At 60.5% G+C, this 17,332-nt stretch overlaps 1 long non-coding RNA gene across 1 annotated transcript; it reads right to left on the minus strand.

Moving 5' to 3' along the window:
• Positions 1 to 9,702: 9,702 nt before the first annotated feature.
• On the minus strand, positions 9,703 to 17,332 carry LOC146765290 (uncharacterized). The gene is made up of 2 exons (XR_014950175.1): positions 10,243 to 17,332; positions 9,703 to 10,096 (listed from the first exon to the last, which is right to left on the minus strand). It is a non-coding gene; the product is annotated as an uncharacterized LOC146765290 (long non-coding RNA).

Genomic DNA, 17,332 nt, shown 5'->3' on the forward strand with positions numbered 1-17,332 from the left:
GGCGCGCGGCCCCTGCCGGCCCCGCGAGCCGCAGGGGCCGGGGGCGGGGCCGCACGCCCCGACAGGCGGGGCTGCGGCGCGGGGCCACGCCCCCTCCGGCGCCCGGCGGCCAATGGGGGGCGGGCGCGGCGGCGGCGCGCGCGGGCCGCGCGGTCACGGGGCCCCGCCCCCGCCCCGCCCCGCCGCGCCGCCGGCGCTTCCCGCGAACCGCGGTCGGCGCGCCCCGCGCCGCCCCGCCGCTGCACCCCCTGCGCCCGAACTTCTCCCCTTTCCAGTTACAGTGGCCATGTGGCCCTTCCAGCTGCGGACTCCTCACTAACATCCTTAGTTTTTACGTTCCCGCCCCCCCCGTGTCTTTTTTCCGCAGAAGTCGCTGGCTGAGATGCCTCCCCGAGTTCCAGAGATAAGATAAATAATTTACTGGATGGAGATCTCTGATTACTCACTCTATTAGCATTTGGAGCAAAGAGCTCCAGCCACTGGGAGCTGAATTATTCCAGACAAAGCCCATCTGGGCTCCTGCTCCTAAGCAAGACCGAAGAGTTCCTGGCATCCCACACATACTTGTGGGATGAATTGCATGAAATCGAATGGGGTTTACTGGAAATACTTGTGAGATCCTGTCCCGTTTAGTGTTAAAAAAAAAGGATTAAATAGAACCAAGATGCACCCCCAAAATGGGGTTTGGAGCTGCGGCCCAACCCTCGCAGTGGCCGGGAAGGACTCGCCACCACCACTGCCGCTTTTAGATTTACCCAGAACGTGACACATCCTCTTTCAGGACCTGAGCCAAACAAAAACTGGAAAATCTACCTTCCGTTTTACCCAGAAAGTGACATTTTTGTTTAGGGAAAAGTGTGGAGAATCTGATGCAGCGCTTCCATTCCTCTTTGTTTAAAATATATAATTATTTAAAATTTTTTTCAATATATCGTTGTTGCAATGCGAGGTGATGCAAGCTGAGAGTGGGGCAGAGGGGCAGGCAGCGCCTTTCTCCTGCCTTATTCCCACCCGACGCCAGGGCATATTTGGGACAACTGGTTCTGCCAGTCGCTGCTCAGCCGTGGGATGAGGTGACTTAGCATTTGGCCCCGAACTCATTATCAAATTCTTTGCCAGGATGATGAAAGGCACCGAAGGAGCTGCCCTGGAAACCTGTTGACAAACAGCGTTCGCCCGGAGCGGCCGGGCTTTCCCGGGGGCTGCCTGTCCCTGACTCCTCGGGAGAAGCAGCTCTGCCCAAACCTGCTCATTAGCGTCGGAGGGAGCAGCGTGGCCTGCAACCGGGATGAGCTGGGGCCCAAATCATCCTCGTGCGTAAACCTGCCCAGCTGCTCCTTTGCCCCTGAGTCAGCGGCCGTCTCTTCCTGCTGGCACGCAGGGGTTGAGTCCCCTTGGACCGGGGAAACCCCTCCTGGCAGCCGAGGGGAGCTCCCTGCTCCGTGGCCTGGCCGCGTGGAGCTGCGAGGCAGCCACGCTTCCCGGCCAGATCCATCTCTTTCCAGATTAACCCACCCAGGTGCATTCCTGTTCCCAAAATGACCCCAAAGCAGGGCCAGGAGTCACCCTCAGCCCTTTCCACATGCTCACCTTCCCCCTGCCAGCCCGGGCGAGGCCATGGGGATGTGTCACACATTCAAACTGAAATGAAACAAACCCCATCCTGTTGCTCTCACCCACTTGGCCCTCATCCCTGGGGATCCCTTCTTTGCCCAGCCCTCTTCCCCTGGCACGACAGCCGCCGAGGATGGTGGGTGCAGGGGAGCAGCCCACATCCACAGCACGCCCTGCCCTTGCAGGGACACGGGGATGTCCTGCGGGTCCTGCCCCTGTCCATCCCTGGAGCAGCCCCAGTTCTTGCCCTGAGCCCTCGGGGAGCAGTTTGCAGCCCAGAGGAGACTGCGAGGCTTGCAAGGAGGAAAAACCCAACCAGGGCCATGCCTGGGGAGAGACAGGACCCTGGGGTGGCATATGGAGCTGATGGCAGGTCTGGGGGAGAGGAGCTCCCAGCAGACATCAAAAGATCGGTTCTGAGCCCTGCAAACAATCCCGGCAGCTTTCAGGCTCTTCAGCGGCATTCCAGTCTAACCGGGGCTGCCTTGCATGATAATCAGGCTTAATTACTGCTTTATCGCTTGATTGCTGTGCTGGGCCCTTGGAGCTGCAGTGTTGCTTTCGCAGTTTACTTTTTGTGTTTCTTCCCCCTCGCCTTCCCCGCCAGCACAATTAGCAAATGGGTGAAAACGGGGAGGGCCAGGGCGGTACCCAGCAAGGAGAGAGAGGCTCCCCAGGAAGGCCTGGGGTGAGGGGTTAGCATTCAGGTTTGCACTGATGTCCTGGAACAAAACAGCAAGGTCAATGCTCCGCCGGGAGCGCGGGGAGAAGCCCCGCGAGCATCCCCCGGCGGATGCGGGGCCGGGAGGATGCGGGACTGGGAGGATGCAGGAGCAGGAGGATGCGGGATCGGGAGGATGCGGGATCGGGAGGATGCGGGATCGGGAGGATACGGAGCCGGGAGGATGCCGAGCTGGGAGGATGCGGGGCCGGGAAGATGCAGGGGCAAGGAGGATGCGGGAGCGGGAGGATGCGGGAGTGGGAGGATGCGGGATTGGGAGGATGCAGGGTCGAGAGGATGCGGGGCCGGGAAGATGCGGGATTAGGAGGATGCGGGATTAGGAGGATGCGGGGCCAGGAGCGCCGTGGCACACGAGGACCGTGGTTCTCCACCAGCAGCTTTGAGACACTGCGTGACCTTGGCTGAGTCTGCCCGTGGCTCCCGCGCCTCCCCCGGCTCCCGCGGCTCGGGCTCGGTCACCGGCTGGCCCAGGGCGTGGGGCGAAGCCCGGCACCGACCTGCGGGTCCCCGGGGGAAGCCCGAACCCTTCCTCATCTCTTCCCGATGCACCAGGCCCTGATAGAACACGGAAAAAAGGGATTTGAGGCATCTCAGCAATGCCCACTCCCCCACGAGGAGGGCACCGAGCCCTTTGCCCACCCAGGGCTTCTCCCAGCCTGGCAGTGGGAGCCCTGAGGGTAGTTGGGGAGTGAGGATGTTCCCACCTACCCGCAGTGAGCAATCCCCGGTGGCAGAAGCCGGGCAGCGGGCACTGCCCTCACCCAGCAGTGTGTGCCACGCGGGGTGCTCAAAGTCACCCCACAGCCGCAGCAAGGTGCTCTGGGGTCTCACACGTGGAATCCAATAAAACGTGTGCGTGTTCCTCGTGTGGCAGTGCGGGTCGGGGACATCCCTGCAGGATGAGACTGATCCCGGGGTGCAGTGTCCCCCCGAGGGAGAGAGGAGGGCTGGGCTCCCGTGGGTTTGGATCATGAGTGCTGGGAGCCACTGAGGCACAGGGTGCTGCTTTCCCTCCCCTCCTCATCCTCAGGGTCCCCCCAGACCCAGCTGGGACCACAAGGCAGCGGTGACAGCTTGGGAGCCACACCCCACATCCTGGGGCACAGGGAGGAGAAACATCCTGGCTGGACTTTTTGCTGCAGCTCCCCAAAAACCCCCTCAGCCAGCACCCAGTCCCAGGACTTTGGGTGTCAGCTCCCACTGGACAGTGATGGGACCTGAGAGTGGGACAGGAGATGCTGAGAAACATCCTGTTCCCTGGGCAGGAGCAGCCGTGGCAATTTCTTCTTAATAATTGTAAATTTTTGGGGTTTTTGTTTTGTTTTTGTTGTTGTTGTTGTTTTGTGGTTTTTTTGTTGTTTGTTTTTTTTTTGTTTGTTTGTTTGTTTATTTGTTTTTTGTTTGGTTGGTTTGTTTTTTCTTTTCCTTTTTTTTGTGGTTTTGGGTTTTTTTGGAGTTTTTTTTTGTATGTTGGCTTTTTCGCGGGCTTTTTGGGGCGAGGTGTGCGGGGAGGCGGCAGCATGGCTAATCTGCTTTGTGAATAGAGCCTCACGGGGGGCGGCGGAGGGGATCGGGGAGGTGGAAGGAGCCGCATATTTGGGATTCCATCATCTGGGTGGGCTCCTTCTCCCCAGACTCTCAGGATGTGGGAAATGGAAGATGAAAGGAGCTGCATTTCCAGCCTCTCGGGTTACAATGTCTAAAGCAGAAAAGGGTGGTTGGGGAAAGAAAGAGGAAAAAAAAAAAAAGAGTTGGGGGGGTGGAGGGGGGAGTGGGATGCTACAGGGAAACCTGGGTTGGGAAATGGCCCGGGTAGGTTGGGGCAGGGAAGGGGGCGGCTGGGGCCGAGCCGCTCGTGTTTCACATCACGTCAGGGCTGAGGAATTTCCTCTGCTCTGGGGGTGCCTCGCAGAGAAAAAGGGGGAGGCTTTAAGGTTAGCTGGGGATGAATAATAGCCAAGAGAGGGATTAGAAGTGTTACCCAGGGGCTGCTGTTTACAAGCAAACCCTCCTGCCGAGAGCAGCAGGGGAAAGTGGGATGCACCGGGGTGATGGTGGGGTGGTGGATGTGCCACCCACATCCCTTCCCCGAGAGCACAGCGGGGTGATCCCCCTCATCCCCCGAGAGATTTTCTCCCCAGCATCAGTGGGGTCCCAGCAGCCGGTCCCCAGCACATGCGGAGTGTCCTGGGTGCCCAGCCTGGCTTCCCCACGGTGTCCTCCTGGTTCCCACCCTTCTGTCACCCTGAGGTGCAGACACCCACAGCATCCCCGTGCACAGGCAGAATCCACGAGAGGGTTTGTGTCACCCCCTGCAGAAAGAACAGGAGAAGGGATATAAGGAGTGGGGAGGGGGCACAGTGCCCTGTCCTAGGGCTTGTACCCTGCTGAGTGATGGGAGCAAACCCTGGGCCTGGGCATCTCCTGGCATCATCCCACCACCTCCTGAGCTGGAGCCCAGGTTTGGTACCAAAACACTTCATTTTCATTTCCCCTTTATTGTTATCCTGGGTGATGCAAGGTCAAGGTGGGGAGCAGTAAAGGGCACCACATTTCTCCTGTGTTATCCCATATCACCTTAGGACGGCTGGGAAGGGATTGTTGCAGGGTGGAAGAGCAGCCTCCAAGCTGGGCCCAGGGAAACTCTAGGATCCAACCCGGCTGTGCACCTTGGGATAATGACAGAGACGCTGGAATGTGCTCTGGGCAACTGGGCTCCACTTGCAGGGGCTGTGTGCTAGGGACAGGCTGTTCTCCCTGATTTAGCCCGGGGAAACTGAGGCACGGGGAGGGGCCAGGAAGCCCCTGTGAGGCTGCAGTGGGGAAATTGGCAAATTCCACCCCAGAAGGGATGAAAGAGAAGGGGAATACTGGAATCAGCTGGGTGCTGTTTGGAGGAGGCTGAGCTGGTGCACCCGCACTGTTGGCCACTGGTGAGACCTCGTGCCCAGGTGAGCCCCCCGACCTGCCTGGGGGCTTGGACCTGGCCCAGTGACAGCACCAGGGACTGGCACCACTGGGGGGACACAAAATTCATCCATGGCCGAGGCTCCTGCTGAGCGCAGCCCCACCTGCCCCGCTTAACAGGTTTCTTCCTGCAGAGCATTTGCACAAAAAATCACTTTTGAATGGCCATAGAACAAGTGTTGGTGGCTAACTGCGGACAGGAGGGTGCTCAGCTCTCCTCTTCCCCCTCCACCCTGCAAAACCCTGCCTGTTCCCAGGTACATTCCTGGCATTGCTCCGTGCTGGAGTGCAGGGAGGGCCCTGACCCCCTGAGCATGGGAAAAATGCCTGTCTGCGTGCGGGAAAGGAGGTGCGAATAGTGCGGGGTGAGGAGGTCAGCCGGGAAATCCCTTTCATCTCCTGCCGGGCCTTTGCCGACACGCGGCCGGGGAGCGCGTGGGGAGGGCAGGAGAGGTTTTTGTCTGCAGCTGGAAAAGAGGAGCCCCCCGAGAGGCTCCTGCAGGGATGGATGCTGGTTCCGAGCTGGAGGAGGCTGAATCCCCGCGTGGGGTGGAGGGTGTGGAGGTGGGCTGGCTAGGTCACAGCAGAACCCCCGGCATGGGCGGTGGGTGTGGAGTTTGTCCCCTTGTGCAGCTCAGCGGTCACCAGACCCTGCCACACGCGGGGGCGAGGGGGCAGAGGGGCACCCCCACACCCCACAACGCCCAGGGCACACAGGTACCAGCTCCCAGGTCAGCCTGTTGGTGACACGGAGGTTCCTGGGTACAGGTCACTGTCCCAGAGTCACCCCAGAGAGCTCCGAGTGCCAGAGTGACCCGGACTGGTGCTGATCAATCCTGGAGAGATCCCAGTGGAAACCCATCCCCATCTCAGACCTGACACTGCTGCAAAGGCTGGGCCTGACTCTGCACCTGGCTGCTGCAGCAGGAAAAAGTCTCCTGGCACGAGCACAAAAAAGGCAGGTCTTGCCCTCCCTGTTTGGCAAAAACCTCCTGAGTGGAGGAGAGGGGGGGGAGCCCCTGAGGAGCCCATGAGATTCTGGGACCATCCCATCCTCTGCCACAGACCCGCTGCATTCTGTCCCTCCTCTCTATCTCTGTATCCCACCCGGACAATTACAAACGTCTCCCTGCGGTTTGAACTCCTCCATCTCCCTCCCAGCAGCACACCCCGGGACATCGTCATCGTCATCATCATCATCATCATCATCGCTGTCACCTGCCCTTGTTGGCCAAAGGAGGAGTCCCAGCGCAGCCCGGCCCCGTGCCGAGCCGGATCCAGGCTGGCTTCCAGGAATCGGGGCTGTGGCGGGCGGCTCTGCGTGACACCTGGTGCCTGGGGTGGCATCCGCTTGTCCTGATGTGCTCAGCTCCTGATCCACCCTTTTCCTAAAGCACCCACTGCTCCGTGGGACTCGCCTCTCCCCAGGGGTTGCCACTGCCTTTCCCCAGCGTGGGACGAGGGCTTCTGCTGCCTGCACAAAGCAGATGGTAAAACATGGACTAACGAGATCAGAGATTAATCTGCACTTTGCTTCCAAATCTCATAATCATGTAATTATTCCCAGTATCGGGGAGGAGCAGGCTCCAGGCTCCTGCTTCCTCCTGGGCCACTTTGCATGGCGGGATGGTGTCAGGGGTGGGATCCTGCCTTGCTGCTGCTGCAGGGCACCAGTTACTGAGGTGGGACTGCCCAGTGTCCTACTGGTTTAGGCTCTCCAGTGTTGTAACTCCAGCTCAGAGTCCAGTGCGAGGTGTTGGGAGAGGCCCAGGCATGTGGGAGCAGCAGCTCCCCATCACACCCCACATTCCCGTCCAGCCTTGCTCCAGGGTTAGGGATTATCCACTTTGTGCTGGGGCAGCCCAGCGAGAAACACATCCCAGAGCGCCTCCCCACACCCCTGGCACGGTGCAGGAGCAAAGCCAGCCCAGTGACTCCCAGTTCCTACCAGTAAGAGTCCCTGGGGTGGAACTGGGCTACTGCTGGTGGATGCTGCTCTGTACCCGGCACAGGGTCAGGAACTGGGCTACTGCTGATGGAACTGGGCTACTGCTGGTGGATGCTGCTCTGTACCCGGCACAGGAGTCAGGTGGCATCAGCACCATCCACTGCTGCCCCAGCACTGTCTCTTGCTTTTGTGGGAGAGGAAACGGGGGCAAAATCCTGCATTTAGGGCAGCATGTGTGGCCATTGGCTCCGAATTCCTGGGTGGCCGTGGCAGGGCCCCATTATCAGCAGGCTGGGGCTGTTTGCTGGAAAAGGGCGGCAGCGGGGCTGGGTGACCCCACACTTCCTTCCTTTCCTGGAAGCCGCTGGCTGCGAGCGTGACGCCCGCGCTCCGATAACCAGCTGCTTTCACAACACGGGCACAGGGCTGGGGCCGGGCTCACTCCCTGCTCTGTCACCATCCTTCCCGCCCAGCTTCCATCCCCTGCCTTCCCTGCCTCAGTTTCCCCCCTTTCCAAAGTGGGAACATAGCCTTGAGTTGCAAGAGTGAGGGTTAGTGAGGTGGATATGTGGATATGGATATGCACACTGCAAGATGTAATACAATGGATTGGGCCTCAGCCTCACTGTGCATCCATCCGTCCATCCATCCCCCATCCATCCATCCATCCATCCATCCATCCATCCATCCATCCAGTAGTGAGGGATGTGCAGGAGGCTCCTTTTGCAGGACTGGGGGAGTGAGGAGAAGTGGGGGCTCCTTCACCACCTTGGGAGTGCCCAGGAAAGGGCTCCTGAGCTGTGCTGAACCACGGAGCTGCACTTGTGGCTGTGCACTCTCTGGTCTCCCTGTTCCATGGGTGGATGGAGAACCTCAGTGCAAGGTGCAGGATGGGACAGGAGTGGGCTGGGGGGTTCTTGGTCCCCCTGTGCCCAGGGCAGAGCAGCCCTGAGCAATGACAGCTGCCTTTGGAGGGGAGTGGCAGGCAGGGTCTGCCTCAGTCAGGTGTACCCAGCACGGTCCCCTCCCTGTGTGGTGACAGGTCCCTGCGCGCTGCAGGAGCCACCGCCATGGGTCAGGGAGGGACGGGCTGAGGGGGAAACTGAGGCAGTGGTGGGAACGCCATGACTTGCCTGAACCCTCCTGGAAAGGGACCCAGCAGTCCTGCCTGCTCCCTGGACACTGCTGGTTTGCAGCTCTGGGAGCTGCGTGGAGCCAGGCTGGTGCTAACAGGGTTTGCCTGTGGGCTTGGAAACCTGGCAGGGGCTGGTGCTCAAATCCTCCCAAGCCCCACTGGGATCCACTCTGCACTACCCTGTGCAGGGGCAAAGGATCACCATCAGGCTCTGGGGTTCAGGGTCCTCCCTGCGAGGCTGGTATGGCCGAGCTGGGCTCCTTGGCCCGTCCAAGGAGGAAGTTTGCAGGGTGGATTCCAGCAGACAGGTAAACAGCGGCCAGATGGGACCCAGATACCTGCCCAGAGCCACCCGCCGAGCTGGGTTTGCACAGCCCCGGTGTGTATTTGCTCTAGGGAGGGCTTTTCCTTCTGCTGGACGTCAGCAGCGGTGCCAGGACGTCACCCCAGCAGCCCTGGCCGGGTGCCTGCATCCGGGGTGCTGCTGTGGCCAGCAGGGCTGGGAGGATGCACTGCTCACAGTGCCACTGACCCACAGCCTCACCTCCCACAGCCAGGTGCCAGCAGATGCCCAGGGCTCCTCTGGCATGGCCAAAAGGGCTGTGAATTCAGGTGCCAGGCCCTGGTCTCACTGGAACCCTTTGCAGCACAGCAGGGGTGAGGGGTTGCTGCTGACTCGCCCGGCTCAGGCAGCAGAGGTGGCTGGCAGAGGGTTCCAGGCATGCCCTGGCACACGTGCTGGAGCACCTCTCACCCAGCCCTGGTCTGCAGTGCCACCAGGAAGCTCCTGGCCCTGGTTGGGAGATCCTGTCTTGGCTCATCCAGCTTGCTCAGCTCACCCTTCTGCTGCCACACCCAGCCTTCCCTGCTCCCGGAGGAAACTGAGGCACGGGGATGGCAGGATGGATGCAAGGACATGGAGTGAAGCTGGTGAGGGAAGGTCACCGAACATCACCCACCCATGGGACCACAGCACCCTCCATCCCGGGTGCTGCTGTGCAACCCAGCGCCCCGGGGCTGCATCGCTCCCAGCCAGTGGATGCTCCCGGGTTTCCATCACTCCCCCATCCCTGCAGGCCCGAGGTGGGACAGCTCTGGGGCTCAGTGCCCGCTGCAGCATCACCGCATTTCCCTGCCCTTCGCGGGGTGATGAATAATGCAGAGCCCAGCCCGGAGGGCTCCTCCTCGCTGCCGCGGGGCAGCACCCGCGGGAGGCTGCTCCCTTTGCCTGCCGGGCCACGGAGGGGAAACGCCGGGTCAGGACCCCGCCAGCGTGTGTTTACTGTGTCAGGAGAAGCCGTAAATTCACTTGCTTTAATTGAAAGCCGGTGCTGTGGGTTTGGCTTAATCCACCCTCCTCCTCCTCCTCCATTAGATAACGTCTCGCTGAAACCACTTTGCAAGCTCACGGCATTCCTGTGTGCTGAGCACCGGGCGGGCCACGGCCACCACGGGCCACGGCCACGCCGGGGGCTCGCGTGCCTCGGGCCACGCTGCTGCTGCCAGCTCCGGTCCCCGCACTCATCCTGCCCCGGTCCCGCTCCCGGCTGCGGAGAACTGACCCACTCGTGACATGAAACACGGGTGGCGACATAACAGGATGGCGGCAGGTGGTGGGATGCAGAACGATGCAGAATAGCGCTGGGGAAGCACCCTGAGAGAAGCCAGGAGCGGATTCAAAGCACTGAAGCTGAAAAGATAAAGGGAAATTCTTTGGGTGGGGGGAAATCCAAGCAGTAGATGGGCTGGGATGGTCCCAAAAAGAGCTGCCGGGGAGAAGCAGTGGGAACCCTCTCATCTCTGTGCATCAGAGGGGTCAGCACTGCTTCTCCTCACCTCAGCAAAGGGAAACTGAGTCACAGAGCTGGACAGAGCTCGGAGTCGGGGCTGCACCGGGGCTGTTTGTGGCGGGCCCGTTCCTCCTCGGGGTTCTGCAGAAGTGGCAGAGCAGGAAGCGCCCAGGCCACAGAGAGGTCAGCAAAGATACTCCCGTGAGCTCTGTCCCCTGTCCCCATCCTCTCGGCCGGGGGGACCCCGCTGCCTCCCCCTGCCCCCGCGGGGCCGAGGAACGCCGGCATCTGGCGCGGGGGGAGCTTTGCTTTGCCAGCGGAGTTCAGGCGGCGGCCAGGCCCGGCCAGAGCCGTCGGGGTGTCCCGCGGCCGCCGCTGACCTGCGAGGAATGCTGTGAGTCACCGGGAAAGCATCCCAGGCCGCCGGCCCCTCGCCGTGCCCCGTGCCGCTGCGAGCCCGGCCCCTCGGGCTTCGGGGTGCGCAGGGACACCCCGATACACCCCGATACACCCCGTTACACCCCGATACACCCCGATACACCCCGATACACCCCGATACACCCCGTTACAGCGGAGGCGCCCGGGGCACGGGCAGTGCCCACGCAGCCCGGGGTGAGCCCCGCCGCCATCCCCACGCTGCGGTCCGCCCGGCGCACGGCGCAGGCAGGCCAGGAGCGATCCCCAGCTCCAGACATGAACTCAGCTTCTCCGAGAGGGAAGAGGTGACGCGATGCCGCGAGGTCACCCGGGGCCGGGCCAGCCCGGCGCTCGGGGCTCTCCCGCTCGGCCACCGGCAGGGGAGGGGGGGATTCTCCCGGAGGCGGCTCCTGCTCCGGTCCTTCCCCCAAGGCAGCCGGTGTGTTTTAGACTTTATCAGCTCGCCGCAGATTCGTGACAGGCGTTGCAGAGGAGAGAATGGCTTTTCCCACTGGCGCCTTATCAAGGCGCTGAGCCTCGGACGCTGCATTGTTTCTGGTCGCGTTGTAAAATGCAAGAGGGCAAACGGCATTTCGGGGAAGAATTGCAAATTCCTGGAAGATTATCTGAGCATGGCACCTGCCCCTGGTGTGGGGCAGTGGGAGTTGGCATGGGGCTAGGAGTGGAAATCCCAGGAGGGGACAAATCCCAGAGCAGCCATCCCTCTGTGGGTGAACACCCAGAGCCTGCCCAGCTGTGTCCTCACCGTCTCCACAGCTGGATGCATCCTAACGGGGAGGAACGTTCTGTTTTTCAAAGAAGTCTCAGCTCTGGGCTTCTCCTGGGCCATGGGGAGACACTGGAGGCCACTGGCTGCAGTGGCAGCTGCAATGCTGAGCAGGGCACCTGCACTGGCTGCTCCCTTTGCTTCCGTGCAATAGAACACAGTGGGTTATTGAAGCGACGAGGGTGAGACAGAAGGAACCTGGTGCCACCTCCTGCCTGTCCCCAGCACTAGGGCAGGACACCCGGGAGGTGATGGAAAGGATCAGCTGGGGGCAGAAGGATGGTGACCTCCAGGGTGGTCACCACGCTGGGGTATCATAAAGGATGTGGTGCCCTCCCAGCAGCCAGAGCTCATCTCCCCTGCCTGGGCCATCTCTGTCGCCAAGGTGCCACTCCAAAAGCCGCTTCAGCACCTCATTCCTCCTGTGCTGCACCACTGCTCATCCTCCCAGGAGGAGCAAAGACCTGATGTTCTTGTGACACCTAATGGCAGTCGCTGTTATCAGGCGCGGTGCTCGCCCAGGAAGGCTCATCTCACCGCCGAGCTGCAGACCAAGGGATGCTCTGTTCCCAGTCCAGCCTGGTATTCCTGGGCTTGGACAGGGCTCCAGAGGAGTCTGGGAGATGGAAACATCAGCCCTGGGAAAGACAAGCCCAGGAGTTGTTTTTCACCCATTCCTTACAGGAACACTGGCTGTGATGTGCCAGCGTTTTGTCCTTTTGTCTCCTCCCAGGGACTTCTGAACCTGCTGACCACTTCCAACTCCCAGTGGTGCATGCAGAGCCAAGGAGATCCAGGCAGGTGTACAGACAGGAGAAGCTCCCGCTGTTGCTCCTCAGTCCCCTCCCAATGAGAGGGAGAGGCAGGACCTGCCCACAACCACAGCCCCGGAGATTGGAGGATCCACACCTGAACAGCACGCAGCAGTCCTGACTCCCCTGATGCTGCTGCTGGGGGAACGCCCTGATACATCCAGCCCTGTCCGTGGGGAGGAGGATGTGTGCCCTCAGATCACAGCAGCGAAACCTCGGATCAGGGCTTGCCACAAGGTTGCATCACCGAGGCTGGAAAATCCTGGATCAGTCCTGAATCCATCACCAAAGGGATCAAACCCTTGGAGTTACCCAGGACCACCAAGGCCAGCCCCTGCTGTGTTGGGTCACATCCCTCACGTTCCTGTTTGCTCTGATCCTGCAGCGCTCCAGCCACTTTCCAAACCCTCATCCCAGCACACACAGCCTGGACCTGCAGCCCCTCAGACCCTGCTGGGGCCGTGGGGGCTACAAGACTCCCTTCCCCTGCTGGCAGAGCAGGATCCTGCCTCCAGAGCTGGTTATTTTCTTCTTGGTGCATCCATCCCAGCCCAGGGATTGGCATCCCAAGGGGCTGCGAGGTTCTTTGGCTCCCTACACCCTCCTTCTGCCGAGCCAGGAGCATCCAGGGTGCAGGGGGTGTGGGTGATGGACACAAGAGTTTCTGGGAATTTAGCTACCAGACCACAGGCCACACTCACCACTACTTCTGTTCCTGGGAAGAGAGGTGGCAGGGTCACGAGCAGCACCCATGGGTGGCTGCAGGCAGCACTACGAGCAGGATGGGGAAACTGAGGCACAGGGCAGGTACCTGGGCTGCCCGTGGTATCATCACAGCTCTCTGAAGAAAACACAGCTACTGAAAGAGCCAGCAAGCCCAGGAGCTGCCCCTGGAGCTGGGAAAGCATCTTCTGGGCTGGTTCAGACTCCAGAGGATGCAGCCCCGGAGCCTCCTCACTGCCCCCCCTGAATTTCCACCCACCTTCAGGCTATTTTTCTTTACTGAAGTGCCTCTTTGCAGGGCGGCTGGCAGAGGGGGGCACTGGCTTTAAGTGTATTTGATGGATAATTCCTCATTACTCTAATGCATTTGCAAGCTGGGATAATTGATGGATGTTTAACAGGATGCGTTTCCGACAGTCGGCTGGAGAAATGGACTCCCATTACTCCGCAAACGTTTCTTTTTACCATTGAACTCCTTTGTTTCAATTGATCCTCGCCTTTCCCATCACTTGCTGCTCATTAATAATCCCCAAAGCAGCTGCTCCCCCACTCCAGCTCCTCCCAACCTGCGATGCCGGAGGCTTTAGCAGGGGTTTGCAAGCAGATCTGGGCATTGCTGCAGTTTTATAATAAACAAGATTTCTTTCCTCCCCAAAGTGAGGCAAAAGCTGAGCAGGAGCAAGGCAGGCAAGGCTGGGGTATTTCCCAGGTCCACCAGGGTGATACACGCTGCTGATCAGGGGGAATTTGGGGTGAGGAGGGGGAGGTGGCTGGTCCGCGGGGCTGAGCCGAGCCCAAGGGAGAGGTCGCCCTTTGGGGCTGGTATCAGCCCAAGCCAGGCTTGGAGCTGAGCCCTGCTCTGCCTGCAGAGCTTTTATCTGCAGCTCCCTCTGCTCAGGAAGGGCAGCCAGGGGTTATCAGCTCTGCCTGTCCCCCGAGCAGGCTCCGTTCCCACCCGCAGAGGGTCCCTGTGTCCCCACCCTGCAGAGCCCCTCGGGGGGCTGAGGTGGAGGGGAGCCCTTGCAGCAGGCTGGAGCAGCCTGGCTTCTCATTCCCCTGGGATTTCCTCAACAGAGCCCTTGGCATGGCTGTGGCAAACAGGGCTCCTTCCACTCCAGAGTCATCCCAGGCATGGCTGTGGTCCTGTCCCAAAGCTGGGGGCACTGAAGCCCCCGTGTGTTGGGAAGGATGGATAAATATAATTATTCATAAATAATACAGCCAGGATGAGAACAGTCCTCTGCTAGCTGGACAATGCCCCTGCCTATGGATGGGTCCAGGGGTCAAGTGGACTGTTCCATCTCACCCCCCAAAATGTACGGTTCACCCCGCACCTGTATCCCTCCCCTAAAACATCAAGTGCCTGTAACCCCATTGGCCCAAGTCTTGTTCCAGCCCACCTTGAAGCCCCCTAATAAGGGGTCTCTGAGGGGCCAGACGCTCTCTTGGATCTTCCCCTCTCTTGGAACTCCCCTTTCTTGGAATCCCCACTCTCTTAGAACTTCCACCCTCTCCTGGAGCATCCTCTTTACCCCTGGTCTCTCCCCTCCCCATCCCCTCAGGTCTTGCCCCGTGCTGCGACTGGCAGCTCAAAGCAGGACCTTTCTCCATCCCTAATAAACCTGATATCCCAAGAGCAGCCTGCAGAGATCCCTCATCTCCATTCATCCAAACCATCCTAGAGCACAGTGCTCCCTACACCCATGTTCCAGCAGCCAGCAGTGCTCAGGGGATATCAAGGAACTTTTCCCCACCGTGCTGAACTGTTCCCACTCCCAGTCCTGCTGCATCCCAAACCGAGGTGCTCCCCTGATGCTCCCCTGCACCCTCAGGCCAATGCTCCCACCTGTATCCCTGCTGCAGCTCCATCCTTGGCCACTCTCACCCTCCAGTCTGGGTTTGGAGCTCTCTTCCCCTCCATTCCCCAGACCTCCAGCCTTGCAGGACCACCCCTCACACCTTCACTTCTCCTTCCCAGTTCCCCCAGAGCTGCAGGTGGACCTGCAGCCTCATCTCTCACCCCCTGCCATCCCCCAGCCATGCACAGCACTGGGGCAGGAGCTTGCACTGCTGCTCACACCAGGCACTTGCCATGAGCTGACCCGACCCTGCAGCATCCTCTGTCCTTTTCCCATCCACACCTTGCCCAGGATGAGCCACAAGAGCAATGGCACAGGAGAAGAGCATCCACGGGCCTGGCTTAAGGTAGAATTTAAAAGGGGGGAAAAAAAAAGAGAGAAAAGAGAGAAAACCCCCAAATTTCATAGAGGAGAAAATCAGCTGTGGCTGCTCAGGGTTTACAGAGACCCGAGTGGGTGGAAAGAGGGGGATCAGGCTGGATTCAGCTCAGCTGGGGAGACAGGACAGGACAAGACTGTGAGAGCTGCAGGAGGGAGTGGCTGAGATGGAGTGTGGGGAACGGGAGATGTTCCTGCCCTGGGCTGCACTTGGGGGTCCCAAGGGACCCTGTCCCAGGGCACAGAGCCCACACTGCTGGGGCCAGTGAGACCAGCAAAACCCAAATGGCTGAACCATGGGACTGAGCCTCTGTGCTCCCCAAAACATGGGCTGCACCCCTTGCACCCAGAGCACACAGGCCTGGGGCCATGGCTGATTGTCCCCAGATCCCCATGCCAGGGAGCAGCTGGCTGCAAACACTCCCTGCTCCTCTGCACAGCCTGGGGAGGCAATAAGCTGCTTTTGGGGGGCTCCCTGTCTCAGCTCAGGAGGGTCTGGGGTGACAGAGGAACCCACAGCCCGTGCCCACCATCCTCCACAGGATCAGCACCCTGAGAAGGGATGAGCTCCAGGGGCAGAGATGGATGAGGCCCCTCTTGCTGCAGACAAGGTGCTGAGCACGTGAGGGACAGAGGGACAGCAGGGACTGGGATTTGTCACTGATCCCATAAAGCACATCCCAGGCAGGTGCCTAAACTGGGCTCATGTCCTGGAGATGCCCCCAGTGCCTCTGTAGCTGCCCCATGAACACCCCTGGTCTGTCCCTGCCCGTAATGGAGCATTTCTGAGTCAGGACAAGCAAAGCCTGGGTGCACCTGGGGGGTCCCAGAGAGCTGCCAAACACGGCTCTGATCCCCTCCCGAACTGCAGAGCTGGTCTTAAATCATCGCGGGAAGGCTGGTAAAAGCCTCAGTGCCTTCAAGCATGAAATACAAAGCACTCACCATCCCCTTTCAGCCTCTTCCCTGAGTGCCCGGCTCACCGCATGAAACCTTTTATATCCCCCCCTCCCCGTCTTCCCCCATCAGCCTGGAGAGCGCCGGCGCGCCGCCAGCAGCACAATCCCAAATTGCTCCCTTTATTAGGGGAAAAAAGAAAAGGAAGAAAACCGAAGCTTCGATTTCCTTTCTCACCTCTGAAATGGCCAGGGGGGGTGGGAGGCCAAAGTCACCCCAACCCCAACGCTGACCCCAACCCCAAACACACAAAGGGTTTGATTTTAAGGGGAAGGGAGCAGGGAGGCATTTTGCGGCGAGGGAGGGTGTGACTTGCAGATGAACGGCGGGGATGTGGAAAGACCCCGGCGGCTGGATCAGCCTCTGGCAGGGCTGGAAGCCACGAGGCACCGCAGCAGGAGGGTGATGGAGCCCGGTGATGCTCCCCGCCGGCAGGGATTGGATCGGGATGCACAATCCCACCGCAGTCCCAGGGGGATGGAGGCAGCCAAGGGTGCCTCAGGGTGCTGCCGAGCATCCTCCCTACACCCCGGGGTTGGGGAGGGCCCCGCGGGGCAGCGCAGATGGGGCTGGGGGGTGCAGGGTGTCCCCGGAGCCGGGTGCAGATGGCGCGGGGTGGCTCCTGTCGCGCTGCCATCAATCAGCGGCGGCTCCTCCGAGCGCGGCAGCGTCTCCGGGCTGTAAATCAGACCTGAACAAGGCTGAGGGTTTCTCTGCAAGACCTGGCCTCGCCGTTGCCATTCGCTCCGGTGACAGCGTCGCGACGGGCAGACCTCGTGTCCCCGCCGGCCCTGCAAAGGGCGCCCGGGGGCGTTTGAGAGAGGATGCTGAAGGTGCCACCTCTTGCTGTGGGGGAAAAGGGCCCAGAGGAGCATGAACGGCAGCTCCTGGCAGCCCGAACCCCTCCTCGGCCGTGTTTCTCCTGCCTCCCACCCTCCCGTGTGCTGCTGATGCAGCCCCAGCCACGCGGTGTCTCCCCACCCGCCGGGCCCTGCTGGTGTTTGTAGGGGACAACAAGGCACCCACAGACCCTGCACGGCACCCCCTCCCTTCCCAGACCAGGGTTTGTCTGTGCAACACCAGGATTGGCCCCCAAGCTGCTCCAAGGAGAGGCTGGGATGGGGCAGGCCTCTCTGGGGAGCCCCTGGGTGTCCAGAGGCTCTTTGGTCTCTGGACTGTCACCTTGTCCCCATCCTGACAGGG

Source organism: Lonchura striata, chromosome 26 (genome assembly GCF_050655825.1).
Source record: "Lonchura striata isolate lonStrDom1 chromosome 26, ASM5065582v1, whole genome shotgun sequence".
In the NCBI taxonomy this organism is placed as follows: domain Eukaryota; kingdom Metazoa; phylum Chordata; class Aves; order Passeriformes; family Estrildidae; genus Lonchura; species Lonchura striata.